We start from the raw sequence: 11699 nt of genomic DNA on the forward strand, positions 1-11699 counted from the left end.
GAGCATTTCACCACCTTTCCATCGTATTTTTTAATAAAGTGACCCCATCACGGCGTGGTAACTGACGTGACGGGTTGGTTCACTCTGATGAGGTGATATGGACAAACTGTCTCTGTGTGGTCTATTGATTTTAGCTTTCATCTAAAATTAGAAACGTTTAATTCTGGAGATAAATGTAGGCCTGACTTGATGCAAGATCCAGAAATATATTGTAGCGCTGACCGGATCCGTCGGGGCCGGTACCAGCAATGTAAATAGTGTATATAGGCTGTGTAACGGTCCTGGGTTGTACTGTATTGTATTGTCAGGTTACTGTTAGTGTCAGTGTTAATTGTAAATAGTGGTGTGCGTGTGCCCACCTTGTGTGGTGTAGGTGGGTGACCATCATGGTGGACAGCTTGAGTATGTTGTACCTGTGAATGGCAGACGGTAGTAAAACGCCATCTTGAGTTCAAACTATGGGTGTGAGGCAGGGACCAAATCATGATGGGGCACCAACCCATTTCAGGGGGCATGTGTGCACGCACACACACACGCACACACACACACACACACACACGCACACACACACACACACACGCTCACACATGTAGGGTATACCTGTCCTTATGGGGCCTGTTCATTCACTTTTGTGGGAAAAATGCTAACGCTAACTATAAAACCTTAACCTCCACCCTGCCCTAACCATAACCACAAGTGATCAAGCAAAATACAAGAGTTTTTTGCATTTTCAGTTTTTTCATAGCAGTCACTGATTTTTATAAAACAGAGTTTTCCCATATGGGGACCGGTTTCCTGGGTATATCAAGGCCATTGGTTACAAGCTTGTCCGCTGTTCTTTTCAAGGTCCCTCCAAAAACCGAAAACCTCGTCTTGCAAGCTCTGGGCGAGAAAAGAAGAAAAGTGTAGAGCAGACACTTGTGGATTTGTGGCTTGTAGATAATCCAGCACTGGGTTTGCTTGTTCCCAGAGAGCTGGGGGGCTTTTGTGTTTGGAGGGTGACACTGTGCTAAAGCAAATGAGCTCTTTTCGCCACCTTTGTGTACAAAAGACCAATGTGCAGAGTAGTTTGTTGGTGGAAGTTGCCGAAGCATGTGACTTAAATCTCTGAGTTGTATTTGCATGCATGGTTTTCAGAGAAGTCAATGTGAATCGCTGCCTCTCCTTTTCACAGGTTTTTTCCAGCTCTCTGCTGTAAGAATATTGTTGATTTATCATGTTGAACTGATGCCTTCTGAATTCATACAAAAGTGTTGAATGTCTTATCTGTCCTCCATTGTTTTCTTCACCGTGACCTTGACAGTGCTAGGACCCCCCCCTAGCGTCTTCCCTTGCGTTTTCTGCAGTGGCTCATAGATTGAACACGACCTTTGCCATGCCAGTGCGGTCGAGCAGCTGAAAGACCCTGAGCACAGTGAAAAGCCGACTACGCCATCCCAGGAATTTTACCCAGGGAATGTATGAAGGATGGTCGAAGTGGGTCGCAAACACACAGGTTCGGTCCACTGAAGTGGGACAGGGACACGTTTGGGACACGCCTGCCACATGTTCTGACACCGGTCTGAACTTATCCCAGTGATCAAGATTCAGTATAATATCAATAGGGGGCACCATTTCACCTGCAAACAACGCTGTCTACGGATAATCCCATGTACTTGCGTGCATGTTACCATACGGCAACAGCGCATCCCAGTCTGACTGATTCCGTTCCACAAACAATGAAAGCATTTCCAGCAGGGTGTGATTGAAATGTTCCCGTGTCTGTGTCTTATGAATGCCTTGGAAAACCTGAGACTCGAAGTTCCTGCCTTGATCAGTGTACACTGCTCAGCATACCGTACCTACACACCCACTCTTCTGTTACTACTCGCGCTACCTTAATTGCTTCCCGATTCTCCAAAAAATAGCTTTCTGTCCACTTTGCTGGGACATACTTATTCCCCCTCTCCGTCTCTGGAATGGGTCCTGAAATATCCAGGGCTGCTCTCTCATACGGCCCTGCAGACACCACGGCACCTGTGGGGCCCCCACCGCCGTCAGCGATGCACACTCCATACATCAACGCCTAATGTCCCCCAGCCACCCCAGCCTCGAGAAACAGTCCCGAACTTTATCTTGGACCTTCTGCACTCCCCAAGTGCCTCCCAGTCATGGTATTATGTAGCCAATACTGTACAGGAGCTACCATACTTGCAGGTACCACTGTCTCTGCTGGTCAGTTCCCTTCAGCCCCCTGCGGTCTTGCTACTTTCCGCACCAACATCCCTTTTCGAACTTCCAACTCATCGCAACAGAGACCTCGCCTCTGCAGCGGCATGTAGCTTCCCTGCCCTACGTGCAATTATATGTCGGAAGTTAGCCTACTGTTCCATCCACCGGGCCAACTGCGAGCCCCCTCCGTGCTTCACAGTAGGTATGGTGGTCTTTTCTTTTAAAGTTTCATTTTGTCTTCTGTAAGCATGCAGCTCATGTGACTGACCAAAAAGCTCCAGGTTTGTCTCATCAGTCCAAAGGACATTCTGTCATTTTCTCCCAGAAACTTTGGGGCTTGTCAACATGCATTTTGGCGAATTCCACTCTGGTTTTTCTATGTTTTTCTGTCATTAGTGGAGCCTCCTGGATCTTCTTCCATGGAGCCCATTATTATTCAAAATGCGACGGATGGTGCGATCAGAAGGTGACGCACCTGGACCTTGGAGCTCAGCTTGAATGGTTTCCTTGGCTTCTCCTACCATCCCCACTATCCTTTTAATCAACCTGGGCTGCATTTCCTTTTGCGTCCACATCCTGGGAGGTGGCTACAGTCCCATGAACCTTGAAAACTTTTTAATAATATTGGCAGCTGCGGTCACAGGAACATGAAGCTTGCTGGTCTTATAGCTTTTACCTTTAACATGGTTATCTATAATCTTCTTCCTGAGCTCCTCAGATCGCTCTCTCCTCTGCTTTCTCTGGTCCATGTTCAGTGTGGTGACACAATGATACCAAACGACACAGTAGCATTTTCTTTCCCTTCAAATAGACTGAATGGCTGATGAAAAGCTTGAAGGCTGTGGTACTAATTAAGGTTAAACAACCATAATGCAATTTAGAGGCACCAACAAATTCCACTATGTCCATATTATTTTAGCTATTTAATATTTAGATATTATTTATCTTTCTTCCTCAGCAGTGATGGTCGGATAGTGTTGACAGCACTGGAGAGATCAAAGAACATAATTCTCACAATGCTTCCTAGATTTTCCACATGGGACATGGATCTGTGCATGGAAATGACTGCGTCTTCCACACCAATACGCAGCTGATCGGCGAACTGCAGAGGGTCCATAGAAGAATTCAGCAAGGGTCTGAAATAGGCCAGGATAAGCCTTTCTTTGGCTGTGATGTCAGTGTCACCAGTCCGTAGTCATTCAGCTCCTTTGGTGCACGGTCTTTGGTACTGGCATAAGACAGGAGGTATTCCACAGGACCGAGGCTCTCTGAAGGCTCACGCTGAGGTTGAAGTTCTGTTGAACCATCCCACACAGCTGGTCTGCACAGGCCTTGATGACTCTGGAGCTGATGCCATCTGGTCCAGCCGCCTTCCTCACCTTAGTCTTCCTCAGCTCTCTTCTCATATGATCGGTTGAGATGATCAGGCAGGAAGGGGGAGGGGAGGGAGGTGAGGGTGCAGGGGGGTCAAACGAATAGATCATCTAGTGGGGGCAAGGGCCAGAATACAAGATGGGGGTGGGTATGGGGCATGATAGTCATAGGGAGTCTGTGCACTGTAGTGTTCAGTCAGGGGACTGAAGTGATGGAGTGGGGAGGGGTGGCAGGGACCTGTCACAGAATACAACAGGAGATTGGGGGGGGGGCTAATGCCAGAATTAAACCTGTTAAAATAAACTGGGTTAATGCATTTTCTCAATCCTAATCCCCCTCCAGCTGCCTGCTGCTTGATTCCTCATTTCTGGAAATACTTCTCAAGCTGTAAAATGTGGGCATGAGCCACTGTGCGAAATGTCATTTGTCTTGGCTTCACAGTCACATTGTCAGCCACGGTTACATGATTTACGGCTTCAGGAAAAGCACCATCCAGACATGTGGGAAGGAAGGCAGAGGACACGGGTGGTCAGAACATGTATCGACACATCAGTAGACAAACATAGTAGATCCCCCTGTAGTTTCTGCAATCCAGGCGGTGACCCTTCCCTTTGTTAGGAACAACAAGGACCATTTCCCAGTCAGTTGGGATGACGCCCGACTCCCAAACGTGAACCCAGAGATGTCCAACATCCTTGTCAGAGGATTAGCTTTAAACAAGTGCCCAAAGTAGCCAGTCCAGCGGGTCACAACTGCAGTGTCATCCATAAGAACCGCTCCATCACCCACCGCTCCGTCACCCACCACTCCATCACCCACCACTCTATCACCCACCGCTCCATCACCCACCGCTCCGTCACCCACCGCTCCATCACCCACCGCTCCGTCACCCACCGCTCCGTCACCCACCACTCTATCACCCACCGCTCCATCACCCACCGCTCCGTCACCCACCGCTCCATCACCCACCGCTCCGTCACCCACCGCTCCATCACCCACCACTCTATCACCCACCGCTCCATCACCCACTGCTCCATCACCCACCGCTCCGTCACCCACCGCTCCATCACCCACCGCTCCGTCACCCACCGCTCCATCACCCACCACTCTATCACCCACCGCTCCATCACCCACTGCTCCATCACCCACCGCTCCGTCACCCACCACTCTATCACCCACCGCTCCATCACCCACCGCTCCATCACCCACCGCTCCATCACCCACTGCTCCATCACCCACCGCTCCGTCACCCACCACTCTATCACCCACCGCTCCATCACCCACCGCTCCATCACCCATCCTGACTGCGGCTCCCTGAGAAACATATATGGATGTGTGTAATGCTTCGATTCCTCTGTAAGCAGGATGTAGGTCACTAGACCACAGATGGCGTGTCACCTGCTCACAGATTCGTCTAACAAACGCCCCTTATCTGCCCTCACAGACGTCCTCCTCAGTTCCCGGTACAGACTGCAGTTGCCATCAAACTGTCTGCTGTGGCTCCTCTCGATAATATCCAGGGCACCCTGCTAGATGAAGCACCTTCTGGAAACACCCACAAACCCTCAGCAACCTGCACAATTTTGTCACAGAAGGTCTCCCACATCACGTTAGGACGAGCACTCGTACCCAAGTCCGCAAGTTCATCGCTCAAACCGCCTGCACTATCATTATAAAGCCTGATCTTGGAGTCTGGCCTCGTCCAGCCTTATTTTCCTAGTAGGTGTAACCTACTGGACTTAAGCTGAAACTTCAGAGTCGCAATAACAAGTCTGTGGTCAGAAATCATAGGCACTTCTGCAGACCCTGCAGTCCTGTAGGAGCCTCCAGCATCTTCCCACGAGGATGTGATCAGTCTCTTCAGCGCACCATCAGTATTGGTGTACCAAGTCTAACGAAGTGGCTCAGCGCACGGGAATTGGTCAGAGTGTGTTAGCTTAGAAATATCAAGACCTCTCTGAAATTCACCACAGCATTTGTTGTGTCCATGCAATATACCCACTACTTGTTGATCCGACCACTGACATACCATGATTAGCTTATCAGTACCTCATAAAATTATTCAATAAATTAAGTTAATTAAGTAAATGACCTGGTGGTGAAATGAAGTATGACTCCAGGAGTTATCTGTATTGTTATTTTTAATTCAAGTTAAACATAATTACACGGATCTGTAGAAAGAATGCAAGTGCTCCACCTTGTGGTCATAGGAAGGTACTACTTCCCCACAGGCGAGCGCCTACTACAGTACGTGCCTTTCGTAGCTCAGCAAAGAGGAAATGCATCTGCATTTAGTACTGGCTTAAAATAGCTGTGTACTGTACTTCAAATGTAGTTGATGGAATCGTCGCTGTTTTAGCAATACTACGTTGCATCAGTGTTAATTTTGGCAGCAAATTTTCATTCAGTTTTAATCATAGTCTTTTGACTAAAATGTGATTTAGATTTAGTCATAATTTAGTCATCTAAATTATTTTAGTTTTAGTCTAGTTTTAGTTGACTAAATATCATAAGATTACAGTCGAGTAAAACTACAGTTGATTTAGTCGACTAAAATGTTCACCAAGATAAAATGAAACATGTTAAGGAATGGTATTAAGGTCTGACTGTGCAGTACACAAATACACAGATTTTACTCTTATTTGAAACACAAACATATGTTTATTTACTCGGAAACTGAGTACTGTAAAATCAGTAGTGCCATTAGTGCAAAAATAAAATCACTTCAGAGAAAAAGTGCGTATACTTTAATGCCACCAGGCCTGCTCTCTCTGAATATTAAAATAGAAATGTTAAAATAAATATTTGTAGATGTAGTTTATTGGTGATTTCATGTTTGTTGAAGTTTCCGCTTTTTAACAACTGTATAAAGTAATAGTATTTGTTATTTAAATTTTAGTAGAATACCCCTGTATGCGAACTACATTAGGTCTGATTGGATCTCGTGTCTGGCAAACATTTTCATCTAGTTTTTATTCGTTGACGAAATTGTCAGTACACTTCGTCATAGTCTTAGGCCTCGCGAAATAATTTTTATTTAGCTATCGTCTCGTTTTAGTCGGAAAATAAAGGTCGTTGACGATAAGTATGACGAAAATTTTTTGTCAACGAAATTAACACTGCGTTACATGAGCAGTGATCCCTATGGAAGCCCGTTTCTGCCAATTGGATGGAAAAAAATAAGACCCCTTAAGTCATTATAATGTGAAAAATTCTCATAATGACGTAGAATCATGAAATACCCACTATCGGTGTAAAGTGGAAACCTACAATTTACAGAATACTCACGGCTACACGTTAATGCAACACATGCATTAAACCGGAAACATTACACAGTATTTACACTTAAACAAAATACACAAATTCACATATTCATTTACGCTACCTAAAGACACACGCGGTGCAGTGGAAAACATGCCGGTAACTGTATAACGTACTGTAGTCCTGCTGACCAACCCTGCGACGTAATATTACGTCAGCCAATCATGGGCAGTGGGTGGGATCACTGCTCAAACGACATCGCATTGCGAAAACAACGTCTATCCCGTCGACTGCATTTGAAGTATGCAGCTTCCTTATCTAGCAGACTGATAATTTACGCTATCTGGCGTAGTATGTGTATAGTAACATAATGAAAAGAACGTTTTTCTGCTGCATCAAGAACATTCTGCACCCTCTAGGCTTGTGTATTGATTATCTATCCCCGCCCATCCCTAAATAATACATGTTGATTGGTATGTCTGCTGTTTAATACACCAATTGCAATGCGATTGCCTGTGGTTGCTTTTTAACATCGATACGGTTTAACTTCTTATATGTTCTTATAAAATGAAGTTTTTTTCTTTATAAAATGTAGTTTTTTTTCCAAAAAACAGTTGTTGAAACAATTGTGTGTTTTTTTTTTTTTGGGGGGGTAATTTTTTTATTAGTTGGGCCAATGCGGTGCTAATAAGTCATTATTTCAAGTTTCTCGTTATTTTGAGATACAAAGTCATTATTTGGAGAAGGTTTCCCATTATAATGACCTATGGGGATGTTATTTTTTTTCATCACATTGGCGGAAATGGGCTTTCATAGATCCGAACCGCTTTACACGATTGGCTGCCAAATTGCCGTGGGTCTGATTAGCAACAGTCCAGAAATTGCACGTCTGTAAATAGTCTAAATGAATGTGTGCGCGTGTATTTATTTTAATTGTAAATTTCAGAACTGTTTATGTTTGTTGTGGAATGCACGTGTCGTGTAGATTGTTGGCAAAGATGTTAGAAATGATGCACCCTGAGCTAATTCCAAATTGTAACTTTTTTAAGAGGGGCAATGCATTGTGAACTTTTCTGCTGGTGCAACAGTAAATGCAAATTGGGAAATCTTACCACCCCTACTATACTGGAAAGAATTGGCACAAGGCAGGGAATGACTCAGAATTTGCCAACCCATCACAGGGCTCACTGACAACCAGACACACACACACACACACACACACACACACACACACACACACACACATATACACCTACGTACAACTTAGCAATTCCAATTCACCTGAGTATGTTTTTGGACTGTGGGGGAAACCCCATGATAATATGGGGAGAACATGTGTGCTAAGCACAACACCACTGTTCCTCCCTGCGTACTGGACGTTACATACGAAAACTCTGTCATTTATCTGGATGTCTGTCACACTTGTTGTGGATGACAAACTACACAGGTGACAGACGAGAAATTCAGGTTGTGGAAATGGCAGAAGTCCACTTCAAAGCACAGCAAGGCAAGTTCAGCAAAGAGCAGGATCAACACCTTTTTCTATGCCGAGGTCGTTATTGGCGCTAATTATAAGTTACTGTTCCTGGGGGCCTGGAGGCAGGTGTGTTCACCGTAATCATCATGTGAGGCAGGGTGTGACCTGGCTGGGTGGGGCTGCGGAACTGTTGATTGGCCCATGCAAACTCAAACTTATACTCAGGGGACACAGGAAGTGGTGAAAGGCAGCAACACTGTCCCTTGAGGCCTAGACCAAAAAATATATATTATATTAGATTCAACTTTGTCGTTGTACAGGTAGCCTACAATGAAATGCAGTTTAGCATTAAACCAGAAAGTGCAAATAGTAAAGAGCAATAGACAGTGGGTGCAAGTGGTACATTAAGTGCAATAGACACTGGATGCAAATGGTACATTAAGTGCAATAGACACTGGATGCAAATGGTACATTAAGTGCAATAGACACTGGATGCAAATGGTACATTAAGTGCAATAGACACTGGATGCAAATGGTATATTAAGTGCAATAGGCACTGGGTGCAAATGGTACATTAAAGTGCACTTCTAAGGTACAATAAGGCAGCATACAAATGAGAATTGTGTTTGTATATATGTATTTTTTTTACGGAATTTGAATTTACAGGTAGTATTTACAAGATTCTAAATACATAGAATACTGATCAGTTTGTATAGATATGTGAGATACATGATATGGGTCGGTCCATGGCAAATGAACCAATGTCCAGAAAAGTTCCATGGGCATCATTCCTGATTTTGATGAAAATTTGGTATTTTGATATTATAGAGAACACTGAAAATTCCCCAAGTTTTATAGACAAATTCTGATGCAGTTCAAAGTTATGGCCCTTTCAAATTTGGGTGCCACGCCCCTTTTTTGCACTCACGAATCACGCATATAATTTGTAAGGGTTTTCAGGAGACCACATCTTCACTTCTAAGCATGCTAGAGAGTTAAAAATTTCTCTCCTGGCATACTTGTCCCTGCTCTTTCCATCCATAACTTTGGACTGCATCAGAATTTTTCAATAAAACTTTTAAAAGTTTTCATCAAAATCAGGAATGATGCCCATGGAGCCCCTGGTTGATTTGGTATGGACTGACTCATATACAAAATATTTTATGTATAAATAGATATATGTAAACAGGTGAAAAATATATAAAGTGCAGCCAAAGGTTATAGATTTTTAGAAAGGTCAGTTACTGAGTAATGATTGGGAGTTCAAAATGGTGGTAGTGTCATCAAAGAAGCTGTTCCCAAACCTGCTGGTGTGGGACCTACTGTAAGGCTCCTTTATTGCCCTGGTAAACAGTCTATGGTTGGTGTGCGAGGCATCTTCAATGATGCTGTGAGCCTGTTGCAGACACTGCAGGTCAGCGATGGCCGGCAGCAGGATGCCGGTGATGTGCTGGGCAGTTTTCATCACTCATTGCAGAGCCTTCCTGTCAGCTACGGAGTAAAAGCCATACCACACTGCTGGGGTGTTTCTCAATACCAAGAAGGCAAAGATTGCACTTGTGGTCTCAGTAAGAGAGGTGTTGCTAAATTGCCTCCCAAGAATGAACTTGGCGTGTAATGAATCATGGGATTGTTCTCATTTGGCGAGGATTCAGCCGGTGTATCCTTGACATTTGGGGTGGGGCAAGGACAACCCCCAGGGATTTTCACCGTCCTCCATACTTCTGTTCTTGAATATTCTAACTAGCCTTTGGCAATGGAAAATGACGTAAAACAGGTACACAAGAAGACAAGTATGGTCAAGTATGCATATTGAAAAACACCCATAAACTGCATATGGTTTATATCAACGGTGTGCAAGCCCTGCAATGGGTTGGCGCCCCATCCTGGGTTATTCCCTGGTCCGATACAGGCTCCGGACTCCTCCATGGGGCAAGTAGTACAGAAGAATGAATGTTTATTGAATTTATGCTTCTGCTGCCTGCAAGACCACTACCTCCACTTCCGGCACCTACCCTCCAGCCTGCCTGCCCTTGGCTCACGGATGCCTCTCCTTCCTCCCCTGCTGCTGTGCCACTGTTGATCTTGCCATCATGCATTAAGCAGCGCGTGCCTGCACCGGTCTGCCCCTGCATCGAGACTGAAATTTCAACCCCTGTATTAGCTTAAATTATATAATCTTGTTTTGTTTGACTCTTCTGCCGACCCCTGGAGGATGGGCCCCCCCTTTGGGTCTGGTTCCTCCCAAGGTTTCTTCCTCTTAGGGAGTTTTTCCTTGCCACCGTTGCCTTTGGCTTACTCACTGGGGGGTCTTTACGTGGCAGAAATGTAAAGCGCATTGAGACAATGTAATGTTGTGATAATGCGCTATATAAATAAAATTGCATTGCATTATTAGGAGGACAGAAAGCTTTAGACAAACCCTGTTTTGTTTCATTGTATACCTTTTGAAATGACAAAAGGTCATTCGACCATCCTTATAGATCTTTTGAAATGCCAGAGTGCATGTTGTGAATGGCGAGATGCAGGATGCAGGAGTCAGGGTGAAACAAATGGGTTTATTTAAAGGAAAAACAAAACAAGGATTAGAAACAAACAGGATCACGGGTGACTGCAAACTGGAAAGAAAGGCAAGGGCTCACAGGAATGATAACATTAACGTCGGGACTGGGGAGCACAGGACTGGGAAGCACTTATAACAAGGACTAACAAGGGAGCACAACGAAGGAAACAGAAGGATAGGCTAGACAGGGTATGACCGTCCTCCTTTAGATTAAAGGGTCAGGTAAACGAGTGAAATGTAAATAAATTCTGTGTAAATGACAATAAAGTTTGACTTAACCTGACTTTTGAACCCTATAGTTTGAACAAATAATTGTATTTCTCAAAAACATTCCGTTTGATAAAAATTGTCCAAAAAAAGTATATAACTTCTCCAAACAATGAAACCTGTTACCTCCACTCTCCAGGCGCGCGAGCAGCGAGCGAGGGAAACAGATCACGGAACCACATAAGTCCAGCAAACGGGGTTTATTGTAGGCACAGGTACAAGGACACGGTGGACAACGTCGTAAACATTAATGACCGATCTGGGGAACTGCCTCAGACGCAGACCGATATACACAAGACAAAGCCGAAATCAACAGGAAACAGCTGGGCACAATCTGGGAAGTACACGTGGATGATCAGGGGGGCGTCGCACACACGAGGACTGGACGCGCAGGTCATAACAAAATCATTTTGTGCATTGTTTATTTTATAAAAATGAGCTAATATGACTATAAAGTGAGCCAATAATTCTTGAGCTGACTGTAACTGTGTGGAGTGGGTAGGGCTTTAGGACCAGGCAGGTAGCGGGTTTTTCCCGTGAAGTATA

This window comes from Brienomyrus brachyistius, chromosome 2 (genome assembly GCF_023856365.1).
Source record: "Brienomyrus brachyistius isolate T26 chromosome 2, BBRACH_0.4, whole genome shotgun sequence".
Taxonomy (NCBI): domain Eukaryota; kingdom Metazoa; phylum Chordata; class Actinopteri; order Osteoglossiformes; family Mormyridae; genus Brienomyrus; species Brienomyrus brachyistius.